Source organism: Engystomops pustulosus, chromosome 1, assembly GCF_040894005.1.
Source record: "Engystomops pustulosus chromosome 1, aEngPut4.maternal, whole genome shotgun sequence".
Classification (NCBI taxonomy): domain Eukaryota; kingdom Metazoa; phylum Chordata; class Amphibia; order Anura; family Leptodactylidae; genus Engystomops; species Engystomops pustulosus.
Genome location: NC_092411.1, coordinates 221,669,255 through 221,694,529, shown reverse-complemented (window position 1 = coordinate 221,694,529; position 25,275 = coordinate 221,669,255). Strand labels below are relative to the sequence as shown.

Here is a 25,275-nt window from a genome sequence, read left to right as displayed (position 1 = left end):
GGGAAGCGACAGATGAAGGGCAGAGTTCATTCTTTTCGGACAACACACATCGGGGAACGGGCCAGGGACAGGTCAGTAAATGTGCCCCTCTGTCTCTAAGAGTACAACTTAAACAAAACTTTCTGCAACAGTAAGATAACCAGACCAGAACAAAGCTTAGTACATAAATACAGCATCAGTTTGGAGTTCAATATGTAAGTACAGTACTGGAACCAAGCTTTGTACAGAACCACAGCACCAGGACCAGATCCCGGTCCCTATATACATATATAAACAGTATCTCAAATTATTTTACATGTACAGAGCCCCGTAATTTACACATATACAGTACCCCTGAAAAATGAATACATGCAGTTCCCCTTTTAATTCATACTGTGCATCCTGTAAGTATTAATAGAGCCAACATTGGGAGAGAAAAAAGAACTGGACTAGACATCCACACAATAAATCATACAATCATCGATTGCTGCAAGGCAACATTTACAAAACAAAATCGAGGTTCTTTGTTATATTTTGATCAAATTGCATAAGCCCACTAACCACTTCACGGTGACCTTGTTGTAGTGGGTCCCTACGCTATTATGTGCAGCATCACATGGCATAGTCCCCATGGCTCCGGGTCCCTACCAGCACCACACCACAGAAGCAGCAGATGCCATGCACACCACATGAACAGGACTAAAATGCTCATCATGTGTGAACAGGTATTGAATACTCACTGTTCTATGTGGTTTCAGACACTGGCTGAGAGAAAGTAGGCGGCCCCTATATGCAGTCTCCTGCTAATTTAAAAAAACACTGGGGTCAAAACGGGGCAGAGTTTTGGTAACAGACAAAAAAACTAAATAAATGAAAACTAAATAAATGAGGGGATTGAATAGTACCAAGCCAACATTGGGAGAGAAAAAAGAACTGGACTGCACATCCACAAATCATACAATGATCTATTACCGCTACGTTTAAAAACATTTATAAATAAAGATAGATGCTATGCAATCTGTATTGGCAATATAGTGTGCCCCTTCTATTAAATACCATCCTCCATTTATTAGATATATATACTGTGCCCCTATCTATTAGAGACATATTTCTATATGTGATGATGAATCTGTATACATATCAATACTCACACGCTGTATACTAGTAAGGCATCACCTCTGCTGGATGGGAGTGCAACGCTGGTAACCACAGGGAGAAAATGATGAATATTCACATTGGCAGCTTAAAAACATTATAAACCCCCCCCCCCCCCCCCAATATATAAGTAGCCAGAATACTGCCCACAGCACATTAAAAAAATATAAAATCAGTACTCATCTTCCAGCGATCCCTACAGCTCCTCTTCTCTTTCATCAGTTGTAGTGTGAGCATAGACTAGTCTGTGTGATCTGCACGCATCTGGAGCCATAGCCCACCCCAGCTGGTTGAAGAAATTGACCTGCTATGATGTGTTGGGATAATCTACAGTATTTTCACAGCATGGAAGAAGAATAAATGTGTTTATACATTGGATGTAGAATATAATCTGGTTTAATAAGTACTTAAAATAATCCCCCAAAGCCTCTTTAAATCATGAATGTGTGAACAAGCTCATTGTGGCTGGCTGAGTTATATTCAATTTTGAAAGCACTATATAATGCACTCTGGGTATATATATATATATATATATATATATATATATATATATATAAATAAAAAAAAAAATATATATATATATATAAATATATATATAGAAAAATGAAAAAAGTTTACAGCGGCACTGCATAACCAATAATAAGGATGGGTGCACGCACTAACGGGTCGGCCAGATATATCCCTATATATATATTATAAAGAACTGTGGCTAGGTATATGGTAGAGTCAATTATGGAACCTCTGTGTCCAAGTATGTTATAGAGCACTATGGCTTTCTTAGTTATGTAAGCACTGAGGCCACTGTACCTGGGACTACTGTACCTGGGTCAGTTATGGAAGCACTGTACTGGGAAAATTATATACACTGTACACTATGGCTGGGAAAATTATGAACAACTGTAGGCACCATGCCTATGTATGAAAGCACTTTGGCTATGTGGTAATGTTTTAGATCACTATGGTAACTCAGTTCTGGAAACAGTGTGGCTATTTATGGTATTGAGCACTACAGCTAGCTCAGTTATGGAAGAAGTGCGGCTAAAAATGTTATGGGACCAATGTAGCCAAGCCACTATGATTGGCTCAGTTAGAGAAGCACTGTAAGTAGGGTAGTCTGGATAAGTTGTTTTTTGTGATATTGAGGTGCTGTGGATCTATCTGTTAAAAGGCATCTACCAGCAGGATGTAGGACTGTATGCATCCTGATGGAAGATGTCATTTAATAAGATATTGGATTAAACAAGTTATGAAAAGGTTGTGGCTGGCAATTCTATGTAAAATACACACTTACAGATTGACATTTTGGATAATAGTAGTGTTGTGTCACTGTGTAAACTTTTCCTCTGTCCATACACACCAAAGGAATAAGTTTCTGAATGTTTTGGGTTCAACTCTGATGCAGGTTTAGACTGCCATTAGCCTGTATGAATATTATAATTCACTTCCTACATCTGGTGCTAAAATCAAGCTTCTTGGGGAATGGTGGATGTGTCCCTTCTGCCTGCTTTCAACCTGCAATTTCAAGACCTTCGGAGGGCATTCAAAGTTCCCGAAATGGCCCTTGTGTACTTGTGTATCGAGAGCAGGAACAAATGTAGAAGGATTTCATGGGAGAAGGTTTTTTCGAGTATGGGTAGGTGGTTTGGGTGGCCATGTTAAGATACTGGTTCATCATCTAAACCAGTGATGGAGAACCTTTTAGAGATCGAGTGCCCAAACTACAACCAAAATCCACTTATTTATTGTGAAGTGCCAACATGGCATTTTGAGCAGTAACTTATTGCTACCTGTTCTTCCACATCTTTCAATTGTATTGGCCCCCTGAGGCCACTAATACAGTTGAAAGAAGCAGGGCAAATTCAGACTATCATTGTAGCTTCTCTCCAAGTTCTCTGTACAGGAAGAATGCTGGGACCAGCAGGATGACATCCAGAGATATTGCAGTTCAGTCCACACTTCCTAATTTTTCCCACAGTTCCAAACAGCCAATGAAGTGTTGCTTTAAAATAGCGTGCAGAGCAGTATCTCTTTAGTTGCCTAGGACTGCAGGAAGATTTGGTGGATTTGGTCCTGCTTGGTGAACTCTGTCCTGGGGCAATGACCTGAGTGCCCACAGAAATGGCTCTGAGTGCCACCTCTGGCACCCGTGCCATAGGTTCGCCACCACTGATCTAAACAATGAGAACATTGCTTGTTCAATTATATGTACAGTAGATCTTTTAAGTACTTGTGCTCTAATCATTGATTGAGGTATCAACAGTCGGACCCCCAACAATTCGACACTTTTTCCATATTGTAAAAATACAAGAAAGATGCACATAGATACTACCTTTAGGGGATTGCTGATTTTTCAATATACAGGTTTCGATTATTTACAGGTTAAATTAATAAATGTTTATGATTTATATACCTGCAACATCTATAGATTAAATAATTTTATAGACTTGTTATTGTTTCTCCCTATGTTGTGAATAAATCATCTCCTTTCTCAATAACTTTACTTTTGGACATGCTATGTGTAATTCTCATTCCTCTTCCTTTTGGTATTGCACTGGCCTCATCCTATTTTAATGTGAGAATGTATTCTGGGTGAGTATATTCTCTGTGATATTACATTGTACAACTACTCTTCTAACAGATACACTTATTTCAGATGCATTTATGATCCTCCCTCACTGTATTCATTATAAGCTTATAAAATAATATTCCTCCTTCAGCATATTCACTACATGAAGCTGTATTAATGGTTACTGGTAAATGTGCTTTTAATAAAAGCAGAGAGGATTACAGGTACCTTTTAGTAGCTGCAGGCACGCAATGTAAAGAACATTTTATTTAGATTGTATTGTGTATTAATTTATGTTACAGGTATAAGATTGACACAAATGCTAATGCTGCCCCTAAAACCACAGTCAGAAAGGTGTTAGGACTATATATAAATGTGCTTAAAGATATTGAACAGATGAGAAGGATTAAATGCCTCAGATTTTGTCTGTTCTCCATTCACTGTCCTGGCTTCCCAGGGTTTAATACCACTGTACGCCTGCAGAGGGCAATATTGTATCACATTCAAATTTTGTTTTGTTTCCGAGAGAGGAAAAAAAATAATGGAAAAAAATTAAAAGTGAACAAAGCTAAAAAGCATAACATTTGGTCAGGAAGAATATCTTTTTGTTAAACAGTACAGTCCTTGGCTCCCCTGATGCAACATCTTTTGTATTATGAATTGCAAAATAGCCGATAAAAAATGTACCAAAGGTTCAAAATTATTGCCCTTGCATTTTCTTGCATAGAATGTTTCCTAATTGCCATTCAGTACCCAATTACACTGTGCATTTGTAAAACAGGGAAATATTGGGGGGTTGATTATATGCAAAAATGCATACCTTGGGGATTGTGTGAAAATATATTCAGCTGAAATGAACAAATTTGTTTTGAGTACAGAATGTGCATCGCCAATTATCCTCTACTCTTCTGTTTAGCACAAACATTAGGAGCACATTTAAATAGTTCAACTGTAGATCAGTACTGTGGGTTTTGCTATTTGTGTGCACTCCTGTTACATCTGATTTGTATTATCATTTTATCTGCTCTGGATCCCTGACAAGGAAATCTCTCTTTGCCAGCAGTAGGTTTCCATGATCTTTTCTACTAGTTCTCTATTTTAATACCTTAGTTTTTTATAGAAAAAAAGATGGCCCTGCACATAAGATTTGGGAGAGGGCGATTCATATGAAGAGAGGGATTTATGCTTACTTGGCAGAATTCTGGAATCATATGAGCCTAAATACCTTACGACTATTTTATCAAGTCTTTTAGACTGTTTCTTTTCTGACTAGTTGTCAGAAAGTTTGTTCAGCTATAAATCAAGTCAGTGGCCCAAAATTTGGTTAATACTGTAGTTCCCTGGAACAGAGGAGCTCTGAACTTTTGTGGACATTGCAGTATTTCCCCTATACGAAGTCAGCACTTCTTACTTAATTTTACATCAAGGGTTAACCTGCATAAATCTGTAGTGTTTTGTTATACTCATTCTGTTTATTAGTACTGTATCTGTACAGACCTGTTGAAAGGGCAAATGAACAATTCAGGAACTTTCTGCCACAAAAATTTATGGGGACTCATTGTAAGTCTACACTCACCACTTCATTAGGTACACCTGTCCAACTGCTCGTTAACACTTAATTTTCTACTCAGCCAATCACATGGCGGCAACTCAGTGCATTTAGGCATGTAGACATGGTCAAGACAATCTCCTGCAGTTCAAACCGAGCATCAGTATGGGGAAGAAAGGTGATTTGAGTGCCTTTGAACGTGGCATTGCGGAAATGCCTTGTTGATGCCAGAGGTCAGAGGAGAATGGGCAGACTGGTTTGAGCTGATAGAAAGTCAACAGTGACTCAAATCGCCACCCGTTACAACCAAGGTAGGCAGAAGAGCATCTCTGAACACACAGTACATCGAACTTTGAGGCAGATGGGCTACAGCAGCAGAAGACCACACCGGGTGCCACTCCTTTCAGCTAAGAACAGGAAACTGAGGCTACAATTTGCACAAGCTCATCGAAATTGGATAGTAGAAGATTGGAAAAATGTTGCCTGGTCTGATGAGTCTCGATTTCTGCTGCGACATTCGGATGGTAGGGTCAGAATTTGGTGTCAACAACATGAAAGCATGGATCCATCCTGCTTTGTATCAACGGTTCAGGCTGGTGGTGGTGGTGTCATGATGTGGGGAATATTTTCTTGGCACTCTTTGGGCCTCTTGGTACCAATTGAGCATCGTTGCAACGCCACAGCCTACCTGAGTATTGTTGCTGACCATGTCCATCCCTTTATGACCACAATGTACCCAACATCTGATGGCTACTTTCAGCAGGATAATGCGCCATGTCATAAAGCTGGAATCATCTCAGACTGGTTTCTTGAACATGACAATGAGTTCACTGTACTCAAATGGCCTCCACAGTCACCAGATCTCAATCCAATAGAGCATCTTTGGGATGTGGTGGAACGGGAGATTCGCATCATGGATGTGCAGCTGACAAATCTGCGGCAACTGTGTGATGCCATCATGTCAATATGGACCAAAATCTGAGGAATGCTTCCAGCACCTTGTTGAATCTATGCCACGAAGAATTGAGGCAGTTCTGAAGGCAAAAGGGGTCCAACCCGTTACTAGCATGGTAAACCTAATAAAGTGGCCGGTGAGTGTATAGTAGAATGCTTTGTCATTGTTTGTGCTGAAATAGAAGGTATATAAAGAGAACAGCCACAATCCTCAGTGTTTTGCATTTAGGGAGTACTTGGAGTAGAAGTCAGTCCACTTGAAAATAAAGTAGAAGTTTAGATGGGCTACTAGCCTTTGGCCAGGGTACTAGCCTTCTGAGAAAGAGAGGGACAACTAGCCTAGGCCTTTACTCTGCATTTCTTCTGAGAGGGAGGAGATTGGAGAAGTCTGTACTATGCTTTGCTTACATTGCTTTGCACCTAAATTTCTTCGGTAAAGAAAGTCACTGTTCATTACAGAGTATGACATGAAAGTCTTAAACTGTGGCAGATTTGTCATCCAACATCAGACACAGTGATAAATTTAACCAGGGGCCTCTCTAGGCCAAAAGATCCAAGGCCTGTGATCTGTTGGCTTGTGCCCCACATCAGGGCAATACATAGAGAAACGCACTACAGCACTGTGTCCAAGAGGTAGGCTACAGACTCAAGCCTACGTGTTTCGAGCTCGTTACACGCTCTTAACAATGACTAAGAGCGTGTAACGCACTTGAAACGCATAGGCTTGAGCCTGTAGCCTACCTCTTGGACGCAGTGCTGTAGTGCGTTTCTCTATGTATTGCCCGCACCGGAGTTTACAATAAAACTTAGAGGCACTTTTAACCTTATGCGCTGGACCGTTTTTCCTTTTGGATTTCTATACTCGTTGAACATGCTGGTCACATGAGTATCCGTGCTGCTTGACTGGAAGTCCTCCCTGAAAACCATCGGAACGGGTTAGCCCTACATACCTACCATGCAATATTTTTTCCATAGAATAAATTGGTATATGTCTGGAGAATATCCATTGATCAGGGGGGCTTCAATTTCTACAGGGACAACAATTGAGCACGGGGGCATTAATTGCTTGGGAACTTTGGAGAGCATTCATTCCTGGCGGGCGTGTTGTGGTGCACATCCATTGGTGGAGGGGGAGACTGTGGGGCACATCCATTGCTGGGGGGAAGGGGCTGTGGGGCAAATCCATTGGTGGAGGGGAAGGCTGTGGGCAACATTGATGGAGGGGGAAGCTTTGGGGAACATCCATTGTTGGTGGGAGGGGCTGTGGGGCACATCCATTGGTGGAGGGGAAGGCTGTGGGCCACATCCATTGGTGGAGGGGGAAGCTTTGGGGAACATCCATTGTTGGTGGGAGGGGCTGTGGGGCACATCCATTGCTTGGGGTGTGGCTGTGGGGCACATCCATATCTGGGAACAATTTAAAAAATATGTAAATTAACCGGAGATGTTCAGGATGACGCCACCTGAGCGCCTCTCAGCATCTTCTAACTTGTTCTGCCCCTCAATGTAATTGTAGCTCTCGCTCGAGGACCTAGGAATCGTCTGGTGATGTCAGAGACCCGGAACGTGGAGAGAGCAAGGCCTGTGCTCTCCATTGGCTCCTCAGTCGAGAGCAGGAGGTACAATTACATTGCAGGGCAGAATAAATTTAAAAAACTGTGAATTTACATATTTTTTAAAATGCTTTTTCTTTGTAAATTTGCCATTTCTTTATGCAATAAAAACAGTTTCACTTACTTACTGTGAGACTGATGGTATGTAGTTGTACTTCAACTGGGGTCTGTGGGGAATATTATATACTGGGGTCTGTGGGGGACATTATATACTGGAGGCTGTGGTGATTTAATATACTGGGCGCTGTGGGGGACATAATATACTGGCGTCTGTGGGGGACATTATATACTGGAGGCTGTGGTGATATTATACACTGGGCGCTGTGGGGGACATTATATACTGGAGGCTGTGGTGATATAATATACTGGGGTCTGTGGGGGACATTATATACTGGGGTCTGTGGGGGACATTATATACTGGAGGCTGTGGTGATTTAATATACTGGGCGCTGTGGGGGACATAATATACTGGCGTCTGTGGGGGACATTATATACTGAGGTCTGTTGGGTACATAATATACTGGGGACTGTGGCAACATAATGTACTGGGAGCTGTGGAGACATAATATACTGGGGGCTGTGGCAACATAATATACTGGGCGCTGTGGGGGACATTATTAGGGGCTGTTGGGAACATTATCTACTGGTGTCTGTGGGGACAATATGCAAAGTCTTCCAGGTTGGGATAAGGAAAACCACGCCTCTTTTAGCCAGCTTGTAAGGAAGCTACTTCAAGCATGACCTGCAGGAAGCCTTATGACGTGATGTGGGATTAAATCCAAACTAGTATATAGTAGAATTATTCAGTGGAGGGGATATTATTTAGTGTTTGAATTAGGTGGCTCCTTTCACTGCACATGATTACAAAGTGGCCACAATCGTGAGTCATTAAATTAAATCTACCATTTGATTTCATGATTTCATGATTTATGAACCAAACATACCTTGGGAATGCTGTAGCTACACTGATGCAGTAGTATATCTTGTTTAATCCCTGAGTTGAGTGGTTTTGCTGAAAAACAATAATGGCATTCAGGGCCGTGGGAAAGTTGGATTGCATGCTTTTTGCAGTACATAAACACATTACACGGAGCTTCTTGAACTATCCAAACAGGACTAATCAACCTTAGCTGGATCACTTATAAATATAAGCTGGGGGATGGTGCAGCGATTGATTACTTCTGCCTGTCAGTGATTACATCATTCTCCAGAGAAGTGTAAGAAGCGCTGAGCCAGGCAAAGGAGCAGCAGAGACTCTGGAATGTTAGAATTGTTTTTTCAGCAAACCACTCAGCTCGGGGATTGAACAAGATATGTTTCTGCATCAGTGTACAGCATTCTCAAGGTATGTTTGATTCATAATGCATCAAATTAAATGGTAGATTTCCTTTAAGTGTAGGGCATTATTCAGTGTAGGATCACATTGAAGGGGCCTTAGAAGAGTCCACGGGTATTAAGTGCATTATTACATGTTAGGCCATGTTTAGGGAACATTTAGGGATTGTCTGTGTAGTCATATTACAGTACTTGGTGGACAGTGCTAGGGTCCACGATGTAGAAATAATGAAGAACATAAGATATCTGTGTGGTGAAGTCCACAGGGAGGACACGTGTCCAAAGTGGAGACATGGTGATACAGGACCTAATAGAGAAGATAGAGAACAACTATAGTCCGAACACACATTTCTCCTGTGTTTTCAGTTGGTTTTGGAAGCTCATTTGAGGGTACACGGATGGACACTACTGAACATTCAATAAATATGCATTGGGGCCCATGCCCCGGATCTCTTATGACCCTGGCAACGCCCCTGAATCTGGCACAAAGAAGTTGAATGGATTGTACATAGTATCCTATCCAAAGGCCGGTTATTATAAATATTATAGATGTCTAATAGATGTCTCATCTCAGCTTGTTATAGAATAAGCAAAGTGGAGTAGATGGGTATAGTATCTTATCTGCTTGTTATCTGTTTGTTACAGAGCAGAAGAAGGAGAAGAAATATATAGTTCCTGGGAAAAGATACAGTATAACTTGGGATTTATCAAATTATACCTCTCTTCTCTTTATGGTCATGTGATGGCCTTATCAGGGATTGACAATTATCTCTCATGGGGCCTGTCAATGAGAACATGGGAAGTCAGTAAGGTCAGAGACAGAAATATAATGGGGGTCATTTACTAAGGGCCCGAATCACGTTTTTCCGGCGGTTTCCCGTTTTACGCCGATTTTCCCTGAATTTCAATGGGGTTTTGGCGCACGCGATCGAATTGTGGTGCATCGGCCCCGGCATGCACGTGGTGGAAATGGGGGGGCGTGGCCGTACAAAATGGATTCTGATTCGGATTTTTTATAAAAAAGTGTCACTTTCGCTTACCTGCACCCGGCCTGGCTTGGTGAACTTCAGTGCATTTCAATGAACTTCAGCGCAGCAGCGACACCTTGTGGACATCGAGGGAACTACCTTGGTGAATCGCCTGAAGACCCGAATCCTCCACACAGAACACGCAGCTGGATCGCGAATGGACCGGGTAAGTAAATCTGCCCTAATGTGTTCACATGGGCCGTAAAAAAATATTATTGTAAAAAACATTGTTCAAAGTGTCACCTCGAAACATTTACATACAGAGTCATCTATCACTTGAAATAAAATGTGCAATATCTTTGCATTAAGCCATATTTAATCATTTGTTTATGTTGGTTGTCCCTGTGGTCACTGGACTTCCTTCTGAGCTAAATGTCATGTTGTCAATGGCTCAAAGATAGTATGAAGACTCAAGCAGTGGACCACCCTCTGCGTCTTATTAAACCATAAAATGTTGCTTAAAGGAATTAGTGTAACAGCTTAAAGTTTTTATGCTGTCACAATAAAATGGCCAGGCAAAAGAAAAAACAGAGGTATAGAATGTACCTCTATACTCGGCTCTCAGCAATGTTGAACTCCCAAAAAGCAGCGCTTCACGGGGCACAGGAACTGGTCTAGAGCCTGACCCAACTTAAAGCCACAAAAGAAGGAAATCAATCCAGGTCTGTTTTATCCATGGTGTATTGTATTTTTAACATGGAATATTAAAGAAGACAATTTTTTTTTACAGTTGAAAAATACAATAAAATGGCCATCCACAAGGTTCTTAAAATTGACTTGTATTTAGTCATGTAATGCGTCAATGTTCAATGAACAAGTATTAAGTGAATAGTAAACTGGTCCAGTGGGTGACATGACCTTTCCATTGGCTTATATTCCAAGAATGAACGAGACAATGCCTAACAGATTGTATTTGCAGATTTCCTTCTAGCTCATAAAACTATTTAGATACATTAATAAATATAATACGGTACAAGTTGGTAGCTGATTAGATTACAGTGTTGCTAACAATATGTAACATAACACACCTTGGCCAAGCCTTACTTCATTCTAAACACCAAAATGCAAATAGTCATTTAATCATAGACAAAGCTGCAAGAAATAATGAAGATATCCAGATTTACCAGTAGTGACAGGCAGGCTGTGTATCAATGGGCTCTGTGACGCTTTATTTGTAAGAGTTTATTCTGCAAGACCTATTCAGTCACAAGAAATGTCAAGAAAGATGTATAGATGTATCTGTAGAGAAGAGAAGGGAGCTTCATGAGATTGTTTTAAGGAACTCAAACAGAGAAACATGAAATAAAAAGTGTTTTTTGGAAATGTTGGTCAAAGGGGGTGTGTCCAGAAGACTTAGGCTTTTAGACCCCATCAGGGCACATGAGGCCAGTCTCTAGATTAAGAAAGAGTTGGGTTCCCCAGTATGCATTTCCAGGTGTTGCTTCTTGATGTCAAAGACATGCCAAGAAATGCAAGCAGAGTGGACCAGTTTGAGGATGATCATACTGCAGCACTGAAGGTGATAAATACACTATATTCTCAACTTGTCTCCGAAGCATAAATTATCCAAGACTTGTATTTTCATGTGGTAAAATAATATTAATGTATGCGGGGTACCTGAGGCTTCATGTCCTGAAGATGTTCCTGCCATCCTACTTCTTCTTTTATATTCCCTGTTGGGCTGTTGTCCTGAAGATCCTATCAAGATGAGCAGAGCCCAAAGAGTTCTGGGGCCTGCATCAACAGCTGTACATCCCTGTGGCCTCATTTGTTCCATCAGTGTCTTCTTCCTTAAGGATGAAATTATGGCAAACACATACCATTTGTGCCACATTGAGTTCCAAGAGGTAATGGTCCAGCTTTTCCAAGATCTGTCATGGATTGATTCATTAAAAGGCTGGAGGACATTGTATCCTCTCCTTAAGCTACTAAGAGAGCAGAACATACTTTATCACTGGGACTTCCTGTTCAGTCTGTCTGCTCTGTAAGAGTATTGAACATTTGATCCTCCTCAGATATGCTAGGTTCTAGGTATCCTGCTCCAAGACTTTCCACAGTGGAGTTCCCCTGTCTTACCCCTCCTGTCTATCATGTTGCAACGGGTCTCGTCTTGCCAATATCATCTCATGTCTCCTTCAGATCAGGCCCTACCACCTTACCATTCTACTCAGCTGAGATCTGTTTGAATCTGAGTAAGTTATTCTCCCCCTTGTGTCACAAATATGTTCTGAACTAGTAAGTGGACTTGAATTTCTGTTCCTTGGTGACTAATAGACATCAGCAGACAGCATTTTTACCATCTTTCCATTGTGTGCTTTGGGTCTCTTAGCAATGTTTCTTTGTGTCCCGTGTCCCTCCAATGCCATCATTGAGGCCTCTTCCTTGTCAAAAACTTTTTCTAGTTTTTGACGTGTGTGATGTTATTACTGCTAATAATAATAATAATAATACCTTTATTTATATAGCACACACAGATTAAGCAGCGCTAAACAGAGCTTGCCAAATCGGTCTATTTCTGTAAATTTCATGTGACACATTTTTGGTAAGTACACGGAGTAACCTGGCATTCAAGAGTTGGGGTGGTCAGATGGGCCTTATTTATCTGTCTGTATTTACCTGCCTACGGTTAGTTTTACTGAATTCTGATGTTAAATGACAATTGACGCTGCAGACTGCGACCAGCTGGACTTTCGTACAGGAAATGTCCTTTTCCTTCTCTGTTTCCTTCGGATTTCTAGATGGTTGTATCCATATTCCTACCTGCACTGGCCAGGAGCACAGTTATGGCTATATAAGTGGCTATCATGATCAGAATCCTGCCGGGAACTTGGGGAAGAGGTCTGTGATTTTGTAAAGTATCTTTGCCCGCAATTCAGTTTTGTGTCTTTCCCTGGGTACTAACACAGCCTGCTTCATCTAGGGATTCCCATTTTTTGCTGAGTGGATTTCAATGGCCTTCTTAGTTTTTATTCATCCTCCATAAATAAGACTTTCTTTAACACTGTAGCTCACTCCTGCTCTTGTGTTAAGTAAAAAGTGTAAAAATGAAATAGCATGGGAATATCCATATTTATTTACACACAAACTACCGCACCCCAAACCCACTGATGCCCACATACAAATTGCTTACTAGATTGACATTAACAAGTAATATAAACTCTCTCTATGTAAAATGTTTTATGCCTTGCCAAACAACGCTCTTTTTCAATGAATTGCAGAGATTCTGAATTTTTGTAAAGAGAAAGGCTGCATTAACTTGTTCCAGTTAAATTGCATTTAGAAACACAAGGAACAGGGACATAATTTGATAAATAGTTTTCCCTCCAAAGGATTGTTGTACAGTGCATGTTCCCTACAGATTTTACCTTTGAATCTTGCAGATTCATTGAAGCAGTTCTGATGTATAAGATAGCATACTTGGCCCATATCATTGAGAGTTTTTCCATCATGCTATCACATTATAGAAGACATAGATGTCACTCCAAATGGAAATGGTGGTGCCTGAGTAAGATACTACTTCATTTAAATCACAAAAGTAATATGGCAATTAAACTGGATTGAATATAACGTTATTGAAGGTACAATTCGCACATCCAATTAAAAATTCCCAACGAAGACAAGGGAGCCTTTCCCAGCTAAGTATAAACTGAAGTCTAAGCAAAGATTTTTGTGAAAATGGTTTCTTTACTTAGGCAAATATGGAGTAAGTGACTTTTTGGCAATCAAGCCTTGATCAGACAAGGGACAGAATTTCAGGTGCCGGGTATCATGTGGCTACATTGTGTAAAGTACAGTGCAATCTCTGAACAGTGTGGCAGCATGATACCCAGCGCCTGGAGTTCTGTCCCTTGAATATAAAGTGTTATTATATTGTGTTGAAACAGACGAACAGAAATCCACAGAAAATTGGGAAATTTCGGTCTTGATAGACCTCTTTCAGACACATGATTGCTGGAGGGAAGAGAGAAATACTTAAAGCGTAACTGTAAAGGTATTTTTCACAAAAAAATCAATAGCTCTTAGGATGTAAAACAACTTTGCCTATTATCTTTGTTACACTTCAGATTACCTTAGTGCTGCACAATCCCTGTGATTCCATAGTTTATCTGTCAGTTTCATGGGAAGGGAGGGGCTGCTGCTCCCTGCTCACAGAGGAGGAGGTCATGTGACTAAGCTCTCTCTCTGTATGTAGCAGATCTGGATGTGTTATGAACAGTGGGTACAGATATCTCCTGCACAGAATAGAGAGGTTCAAGATCTCCCTTGTTCCTTATCAGTCCCTCCATCCTAATCTGTGGTTGTACAGAACTTTCTCTGTCTCTCTCTCTGCAACTCAGGCAGCTCCCCTCCCCCACATTGTTTTTGGCACTATCAACTCTCTGCAGATAAGCTATTAACCCTTATTGCTCAGACAGCACAGGCTTTACACTTCATGTAACTGGTTCACTTATGATTTCTACCTCTTATTAGATGTTCCCTGCTCCTCCATGTGATGGAAGTTGCCAGGTTTGTCAAAAGGTACACCCTGTATGTGCTCTGTGCATGTCTCCTGCTCCTTCATGTGATGGAAGCTGGCGGGTTATTCCCCATATGCATCCTTTATGTGTACTATGCATGTTCCCTGCTCCTCCATGTGATAGAAGCTGCCAGGCTGTCACTATATGCATCTTCTATGTGCACTGTGCAGCATTCAGTGGATTTACTAGTGGGAAACTAAATGGATTTAATGCTAAATCACTTTGAGAGCGAACACAAGGCATCATGGGATCTGTGGGCAAATTAACTGGATTCAGCCTGAGGGCATAGACTGACAGACTTTAGTCTCCTCCCATTTCACCTCTGGTGAGAAATATTTTTGTCAAACACTTTCAGAACAGAGAATGCCATAACTTTGGAAAGCAAAGGGTGAGCAGCACAATGGAGGTATCATTTTGTTTGTTTTTAAAGGGGGAATCACATATATTAGTTTGGTAAAATCACTATAATTTTACAGTTACTCTTTAAGGCAGAATGGCCTCTCTGAGGCTTATGGTAACCATGGTATAAACATTGCCTTATAGAAAGATAACCATGGTGGTGCTTAGCAGCGTGAATAATCCCTAAGAATCACTAGCAAGGGATTATAGAAAAAGGAAAACTTAATAGGAAGTTTTAGGAGGAAAACAGATTTTTACCGTAGACTATTAATGCACACAGGGATTGTGACCAAAGCTATATACTGAAGGTGAATGGAAGGTATTACTTTCACCATAGGGTTACATACATGTAACTGTACAAACAAATTAGTAGGCTGCAGTACTAGAATCCTACTGTAAAAAAATTATGAAACTTATCAATGCAGATGTGAACTAAGTTTACTCATCAAGGTGTTATAATGAGTACATGTATTGGTTGTGGTCTCTATTCCTGTATGCAGAAGGCTCACAGGATGCACTCTTTCTATTCAGAGTGGGTGTCTGCTGTATTATACCTGCTGTTAGCACCACTGATTAGTGCAACAGCTTTTTCCAGAATATAAAATAATGCCACTTGGAAGTGCAATTTCTATGAGGAGACATGCAGTTCTATGGTTCTGTGAAATGATGCCTTTAAATTTATAGCTGAAAGGTGGGAGTAAAAAATAAAAATGCTAAAACAGGGCTATGTTCCTTGAAGGTATTAGTAGTATTTTTCTGGTACATAAGTACATTAGTAGTGTTTTTATCATTCATTTATAACATGATTTTGAATTAAAAGAAAAAAATAAAACCTTATGATTGTAAGCCTTGTACAATCAAATAATAAAGTGAATAATAAACAGCAAATTGCAAGGCTCATTAGGCTCTATAGATTTTTTTGGCTCAGAACTATTATTTAGTATAAACAGTTTTTACCTGCAGTGTGACATTTGTTCGGAACATATTAAATATCATATTGACTATTTATCTGCTATTCTGAGATGTCCAATCTAAAATCATACATGTTCCTTCTTTAACACCACAGCTGAAGTATGTTGACATTTAATAAAGTTTTTTTTTTCGTAAAACATGATGTGACCACCTAAACAGCAATTATGTTTAATTGAAATTATGCCAAATCAGTCATGCCTGCCAGCTGGAGCCTGGTATGTGACATATTGTAAATTATACATGGAAAGTTGGAAAAGACTCACAAGAATAATGATAGGGAAGTTTACTGGAAGGACATTATCTATCTACTCATCTATCTATCTATCTATCTATCTATCTATCTATCTATCTATCTGTCTGTCTGTCTGTCTGTCTATCTATCTATCTATCTATCTATCTATCTATCTATCTATCTATCTATCTATCTATCTCCTATCTACTGATCTATCTATCTATCTATCTATCTATCTATCTATCTATCTATCTATCTATCTATCTGTCTGTCTATCTATCTATCTATCTATCTATCTATCTATCTCCTATCTACTGATCTATCTATCTATCTATTTATCTATATAAAATAGAAAAATAGGCGGCACTCCAATGTTGTGGGGATAAATCAAGTGGTTTTTATTCCCAAGTTGGGAATAAAAACCACTTGATTTATCCCTACAACATTGGAGTGCCGCCTATTTTTGTATTTTATATGGACTGTGGGACCTAGCCGGCCCGTTTGAGCGTGCACCCAACCATATTTGTTAAGCAGTGCCGCTGTGAACTCTCTTTTTTTCTATCTATTTATCTATCTATCCACCTGTCTTGTACACAAACTAAATATATATACCGATGAATATTATCAATATAGACCATTATCCCTAAAAACAGGGCACCTGATATATTTTTTATATTTTTACTGTATACAAAAAATACAATAGAGTTTAGCAATATAAATGATAAATACGTACAACACAAATACAACAGCAAACAAACACAAACAACAGGAACACCTATATTTTTTATACATTAAAACGGTATATAGGATGACAGCATATAGGGGATAGTTACAAGTGTGACTTAGTACCCGGGCAGGGTCGCCTGATATTTTTTGAGATATTTTAAATTTATTTAAAAAGATAATCTTCAGGACAATACATCTTATAATGCATAATTATAATGTATAAGTATTTCCAAAATTTTATAGAGGAATCATATAGAATACAGGGGAGTAAGTAGGAGAGTCTGCAGGAGAGAGTAGCAGATTTCTTCATCAAGCCCCTCATCCTCTTAGAAAAATATATACCGTAAGTACATATTTGCACACACGTTTATGCAATCACACACATTTTTTAATTTATATACACACATTAGGTTTTACACTCATACATACACATTTATACACTCATAAGCACACATTTATGTACTAATGTATACATTATTACACTCATACATAGAGTATAAACACACTCTGTATGTCCAGATCCTTACATTTATTCACACATACAATATACATAAATCATATGCACACATAGCATATAAACATTAAATTTGCATGCATACTGTATAGTACATACAAATTATATACACATATATAGTGTACATACATCATACACTTACAGACGTACCGTATATACACTTTATATATACATGTACATACAATAGAAACACACTATATACACACTCTTACTGCATATACATATAGCATATACACATACATACAGTATATAGACGTCATACACCCATTGAGTTTATATACTATACATTAGATAGTAAATGCGCTAACAGCATATACACATATATGTATATTTGGAGATATAGCGGAAGTGCCTGAGAGCAGAACTGTTCTAGTTTCCCATAACAACCAATCAGATTTCAGCTTTTATTTTCCCACAGCTGTTTATAAAATTTAAGCTCAGCTCTGATTGGTTCCAATGGGCAACTGGAACATAAATCTCCCCTATGTATATGCACACATACAGTAAATAGACACATACATAGAGTACATACAGCATCACATATACAGCATACACACACAATTGTAGAATATATACACTTACATACAGCATACACACAGTATATACACACCTACTGATGTATAAAAAACTGAGTTATCACAGTTATCCCGGCTGAATCTGCTATATTTTAGGGGCTGTTCCTATATTTCTCTCTTCATATTGTGGCCAATCTCCTCCGGTCTGGAAGGGGCTGCCCTCTGTCCGGATCTTGCAACTTGTTTATTGAGCAGAGAATGTCCATGGGCTGTCTACATGTTCCAGCTCCAGCACAAGGTCTTTGAATATTTATTATTTTATTAACTTTTTATAAAATGTGACAATCTATTTGTATCGCCAGTGCCAAGTGACCAGAAAGCCGCATATGTGGTGGCCGGTCGATGTAGAGCCCAGGGAGCATACATTTAATAAACCAATTTCATCTTTACCTGTCTGGGGGGAGAGGTTGCATTTTCTGAGCTCTACCCACTAATTATGCTTTTGCCACCTCTCTGCCAGGCAGGGGCCCCCATGTCCTGCGGGCCCTTGGTACTTGCGGGCCCCATAGAAGCTGCTACGACAGCTACTGCTCTGATAGCAGGATCTTAGCAATAATTGTGACTTGCAGTGTGCAGTGCAATGTGTGAGTGATTAGGTATCTATTCCCTTAAAATATAATAGTTAGGTCATGTGATCTATTTACATCTACAATAGTTTAGGGGATTGGCCACAAATATCAGAGTTTATCAGTAAAGAGTAAATCCCCATACACAGTAGGGCCCCCTATACTGATCTTACACCATTAAACTGTGGTCTTCTGCTAGTAGGATGTTCTGTTAATGTTATTTGCCAGCAGCTGCTTTAGGTACTTAAAATTATATTCCACATCCTGCTGCATTTTTGGTAAGTCAGGTGGACAAGCGCTTAACCACACTAATGACTATATGAATTCGCCCCCCGATTGAAAACCAGTGCCCATCTATAATCGTGGCACTGGTTGAAGAGGCACATCATTGGCAAATTCCTCCAACCAGTCAGATTCATAGTTCGAATAATGACCGTTCCACCAAGAATCTCCATAAGGGGCCACAAATCTATCTCACTAACTACAGCTGTGAATAGAAAACTCAGTTATAAAGAAGGAAACCATGGCACAGCCTGCATATCTATAAGCAATGTGAACAAAAAGAAAGAGAGATATAAAATACCAAGTTGTAGTCTGATGGAAACAGTCCGATGGAAATTAGTGCAATATCTCTCAAAAGAAACCTGGAGTGTTTATGGTAATAATATCACAAGTCCAGGGATGAAAAGCTATTATTGTTGGAGTGCTTCTTTAACTCCAGACAAGTTGGAAGATAACTGTTTTTAAGGAGCCTTTTCTACCAAAAACTATGAATGACCTATTTAGAGATAGATCAATGATATCAATAGGGCCTTGACAAATGCCACCTCTGCCAGTCAACTGTTTTACACTATGGATCAACCCGCAAGAACACAGTTCCATCTGTAAATTAAAGTTGTATCTAGCATGCAGCCAGCCCGCCAGTACACAGCCATCAGATTCCAGCTCCTACCATATCGTAAGCATGACCCAACATTCAACTGGTCGGTCGGTATAGCGACTATTAACACACATACACTGATTTACAATTATGAACTATGTTTGCAGCCCTTGAAACAATAACAACATTTTGTTTTGTGGGCACAAATTAATTTTTCAACAAATGTGGATATATTCACACGACCATGGGGGCACGGCTTCCAGACGTACATATGTCTCCCTATAGTCTGGCAATGGGCGCACGGAGCGATAAGGTCGTGGACATGTCCTATCTTTCCTTGTGTTACGGCGCCAGATTGCTATGGAGAGGGAAGGGATCACCACTCCTCCTCTCTATCCCAGAGAGCGTATGCCCGCCAGGCTACGGCCCAACAGGCATATGTTTCTGTGAATGTAGCCTTAGAGAAATGTATTTATGCAAATTAACTTCTCTGCGCACCAGCATAAGAAAACAGGTGCAGCAGCTGAAATGATCTTGACTTTGGTGTGCTCATTTACCTAAATATTTTTTCTGAAATAACAAATCACTGAGAAAAATGAAATGCATGTCTGGAAAGCTTACACAATGCCCTACAGAACACTGATTTTAGATGTGGGTGAGTTTGGAGGTGGCAGAATTGCTATAATTCTCCAAGATGTTATTGGGAGGGGATTTTTTTTTTATAGTCAACATAGTAAAACCTTGTAATTCTCTGCCAGAAGAAGTAGTCATAACATAGAGTGAACGTGGGAGAGAAGATAGACTAAGAATTGTACATTGGTTTTAACTGGACATGTGCCTTGTTTTGACTAGTGTTGCTCTGATGAATAATTACATAATACAAACTCATTATTGTAGCCAGTCGGTTATATGAGGATATATAAAAGCAATAATCCAATACTTAAGCATGACATATCGTTTAATATCTACATAGCTCATGGTTGGCCATTGAATGTATTCTTATACAATGATGCAATGTAGATTTTAACTTATCATTTTGGGTGTTTTTGTCTCCATTGTATGATTCATATTACAACTGCAAGTAAAACAAATAACAATACTTATGGTGTCTCTTTGAAATTTTTTTGTTTTGTTTATTTTGTGTTGTAGCTAGACACTATTAGGATGGCTTGTGGATAAAAAGAAATAATTATTACTTTGCCAAATCCATCACATGCAAATCTTTGGGGAAAAGAGCTGACATATTGTCACTGGTGACAATCACTGCAACTATATCTACTGACTTGCTGTCAATCAGGCTTGTAGTAATAATGAAACTCTAAGATGGGGATGTCCGGGAGGTCTGTCAGCTTCAAGGAAACAGAAGTGCTTGATGAAAACAATGTGGAGGTTACCTGAAATGTCTTCCTCAGCTCCGAAACAGTATCACAAATGTCTTAAATGAACCATTGTTGCCAGACTCATCTTGCTCTGTAAGATTCTGAAGTTATTTTACTATTTTTTATTATGTTTACTGTATTTACAGCTATCTACTGTATTTAGTCCAGACCATGTGTAATCAACTGTTTATGAAATATAAAATAATTGCCCATTTGGATTAATTGTTAAAGTGTTATTCTAACAATTATTCAGTTGAGTACAAGTTTTTTTTAATTTTATTGTGCTATCATTTTCTCTCTTCAAGTGACTGTATTATTCCAGCCATTATTGTTGAAATGAATGCCTCAGTATATAACAAATAATAATATACTATTTAAATCTTACTGACCAGCAATACTGACCAGCAATACTAATCTTTTTTTTTTTACATATAACCAAAAAGCCCAAAACTTGACATCAGAAATTGGCTTAATAAACCACCACCATTATGTTGTTAAGCATCTAAGCAGCTTCTAGATCATGTTTCTGTAATGGCCCGGTGTGGTGGCATCATCTAGAACATCAACTTGAGATGTAAATTGGTTTTATGAAGTCAACAAGGTGGAGAGTTTAAAACTAAAGTTAAGCTTTCCCAACCTTAAAACACCCTGTTCACTGTAATTATGGTCCTGCATCCAGGGACATCACTGATCAGATCTCCTAAAGTCCAACGTATGATGTCAATCACATGGGAGAAGGTGTTCAGAGGCAGGGAGAGCATGACTTCAATTTTAAACTCTCTGCCTCTCTGACTTAAAACCAATTAACATCTCACTTCAAAGTTGAGTTTCTGGATGATGCCACCAATCTGGGTCATGAAAGCAACATGATCTAGATGCATTTCAGCTGCTTGACAATATACAATTATTTATGAGGCCAATTTCTGATGAAAGCTTCCCTTTAAGATACTAACGAATTTTTTACTGTAACACACAAGTAACAGCATAATAAAAATGTATTCAATTTAAATAATTTATGAAGCTGGCCATTGAAAATTAGGTTTATGGAACTTCCTCATTATAGAAAGAAGCATTTTTTTCTTTTATCGTTAATCTTTAAATCAGATGTCCAGTAGAACACACAACTTTCCATTTCTGCACCTGCTTCATATGGCATATGAGTTTTTTTAAACATATTGCTGTTACGTTTGTATTGCATCCTCACCTTTACTTTCTTGTCAGTTTGGTTTGCTATAGATCCCACGATGCCCGTGCTTGATTGAAATGTCTAGGACCAACCAATAAAAACCACGATTGAAGAGCTGAATGTAAGTTATTTCAGTAGTCCTTGCCTTGGATTGTTATGGTCCTAAAGTAACCTACTGCTTTGTTCTTTCTTATGACCATCTAATCTCTGTGAGCCTAAAATACATGTCCACTCAGCAGCAGGCCTCAGGCAGCAGTGTGACTTCAGCCCAACAGCATGATAAGTTACAGTTATTCATAAGAATAAATAGAATAGTTGAAATACTGTGTGCTATCTGTCATGCAAAGGCTGAGGGCTCAACCTAGCCAGGGGCCCACCGGTGGAAGTACCTATTTACGCGTAGGACAGTCCAAGCTGGTAGGATTACTTTGCACAGAATCACATGACCAGCCGGAGGCAGAACAATCTCTGCTATCTATGAGTGCTCTGCTACTATCCTCTCTATCTATATTTTTTATTCACAAAGGCTAAGCAATAACTGTGATAAATACATTTTTAGTTTGAATGTCTCTCTAAGTTAACATCCATTTGCTGTGTGTATATGACTTGAGTGACTATAAATGAAGCAAAGAGACAAGCTGTAAATTTATCCAGAAGAAAATATGTCAAGTCCGGTGGTTACTGTACTAGAGATATGGGTTTAGGGTACATGCACAAACATAACAGTGTGTTTAAATACCAGTATCTCAGTTTTCTTTAGTTTACTCCATGCCAGAAGTTTCTGTACTTTCTTTTTGTAAAGAATTTAAATATAACTGGTTAAGCTTTAAGGACTTCTGGGACTGTAGGATTTTGATCTATACTGAACCCATTTTACCAAAAGCACAGTATTTTCAGTTACAAAAAGTACATACTTACAGACCAGCTATGTAGCACCGTTCAGCAGCTGTGTTCTCATGGAAGCTTGGCTATAGACAAAGGATGACTTTTTGTCTCAGCCTGGATGTCTGATAATACGATTAATGAAGGGTCAATTTTTTGTTAAAACTAAAAATCTTTATTAAATTTGCAGATTTTTAAAACATACATTTTCTCCATCGGCACAGTTGTACAAAGTCATCCATCTGCTACAAATCAATAAGTATTATTTTGATGTAGTAATTAATTTGCTGGAAATTAACACTTAGTAAGCACATATTCTCCATGCTAGATGCTGACTACCCCTACAAGTTAGAATAGCTGTGGCCCCATCTGTATGCAGAAATCATATCTCTTATATTATGGCACTTCAATAACATTTTCTCTTTTTCTTGCTAGACTGAAGTTGAAGATAAAATAAAAGATTTGCAGTGTTGTAACATCCACCCTCCATCTTGGCAGCACTACGCGTAAATGTGTCACTTTATTCAACTTACTGGCATCTGTTGCGGTTATTGCTGTCTCCACAAGATACAAATTCAAAGTTATGTTTTAATGAAACATAAGTGAAGCAGTGAAGAACATAAATAGAAAAGAACCTTTCCATTTGCAAACTTCCAAAAAACAGGACATATTGATCGGTAACTGAGCCAAACCTTGACAGATATATCGCGCTATAATAAAGTCTCTTTGTCTCGACGCAATCCAAATACAGAAAAAGACTGTTTGTTCTACGACGAGTGGATCAATTATCATGTTCATTTATAGTTCTGTATTTGGGGTTTATTTTTACTTGACTGCATTTTTTTGGAATTTTTTTTATATTCTCAATCATAATTCAGGCAAACCAAAAACGGTCCTACTCTCGTAATCTTTTGTGAAGGTATTTCTTTGTGGCACGTTTTTTCTAGAATGAATGGCTTGGCAGCTTTTCCCCAGACGTGTGGACATTTTAGTTTTGGTTAAATAGATGACATTCTTGTCATGGGCCCTCTAATGCATAGTACTGTAGTAAGGAAGATAAAATAAATCCTATTTCTCAGTTCAGAGTCTTGTTATAGCTGTTTCCCTCAAGCCTCCTGGCTGTTCAGTGTTTGCTTTAGAAATGTACATCATACTGGAATCCATAGAGAACTATTATTTGTCTGACAGGATCTTTATAAAAAAAACTGCATTAGCTGCAGCTGAGAGTCAATATGTTTCCCTCATAGAGATGAGCAAAGAGCAGCTTGACATATTTAAATACAATGCTTCCATTTAAAATTCAGTCAATTTTCTATTGCTTTAAGAGATTGTTTGATCGAAATGTATTCCAAATGCATGCTGGGAGTACATGCGGCTTACCATTTTTTTTTTTTTTGCCGTGCAGAAATTGTTTGATTTTCAGATAAGAAGAGAGCCCTGTTTATACTGGCAAAATCTTTTAATCGTCAAGAAATATCTGCGGCTGCTGAACTTTATAGATTGCATGAAGTCAGCATGATTAAAAGAAACCCCATTAAACTCTTGTCACCCCATCAATTTTTTTTTCCCTGCAGATCACAAATGGCATTTACGGAACCAATGTCTGTCCAATACGGCGAAGAGTTACACAGCTAATCGGCTAAGAAGAAAATATGCTGATATAACGTCTTCCAGATAGGAGTTAGATAAAACGAAACTGATATCTGCACAAGGCCTACATGGAGATGCTATCGGCTAAACCACCTCATCTATATATATTTCTCTACAGACGCACGGCTGATAGCGAATTGGTTAATACAATCTTCAAATTACACAGGACATAAAAGCAGCCACTCAGACCGAACACGCTGTTCATTTCTTTATAGTCTTTCCATTTGTACTTCTTAGCTCATACATATTTTATCCTTTTTAACATCACAGACACTTGACGTTTCTTATATGTATGATTTTTACCATGAAGTTACACTCTTCTCCATGGGCACATTTATGAAGAAATCGCCTTGTTATGTTTAGATCGAAGAAATAATCTCACTTCTTGTTAGTTTCCTGCACAATTTAATAAAAATAAGCTTCTGCCTGCTGGAAAATGTGTCTTCTGAAGTTGCTTTTTCATAGGGATGTGACCAGGAATATAGGTGTAGCGGATTTCAAACAATATAAAATGAGGGCTTTATTTTGTTGTGTGCTCAGATGATCCAACTCCTTTTCATCTGCTTTGAGCACAATGTGATCCAGGCTTTGTAGAGGTCTGCCATTATCTGACGACAA

General features: G+C 39.0%; 1 long non-coding RNA gene across 2 annotated transcripts; it reads left to right on the top strand.

Moving 5' to 3' along the window:
* The first annotated feature begins 2,149 nt into the window (after positions 1 to 2,149).
* On the top strand, positions 2,150 to 24,304 carry LOC140104967 (uncharacterized). Of its 2 annotated transcripts, none has more exons than XR_011850477.1 (3): positions 2,150 to 2,234; positions 22,161 to 22,246; positions 23,443 to 24,304. It is a non-coding gene; the product is annotated as an uncharacterized lncRNA (long non-coding RNA). The 2 variants fall into 2 exon arrangements; XR_011850470.1 differs by lacking the exon at positions 2,150 to 2,234 and adding an exon at positions 20,519 to 21,032.
* The last annotated feature ends 971 nt before the right edge of the window (positions 24,305 to 25,275 follow it).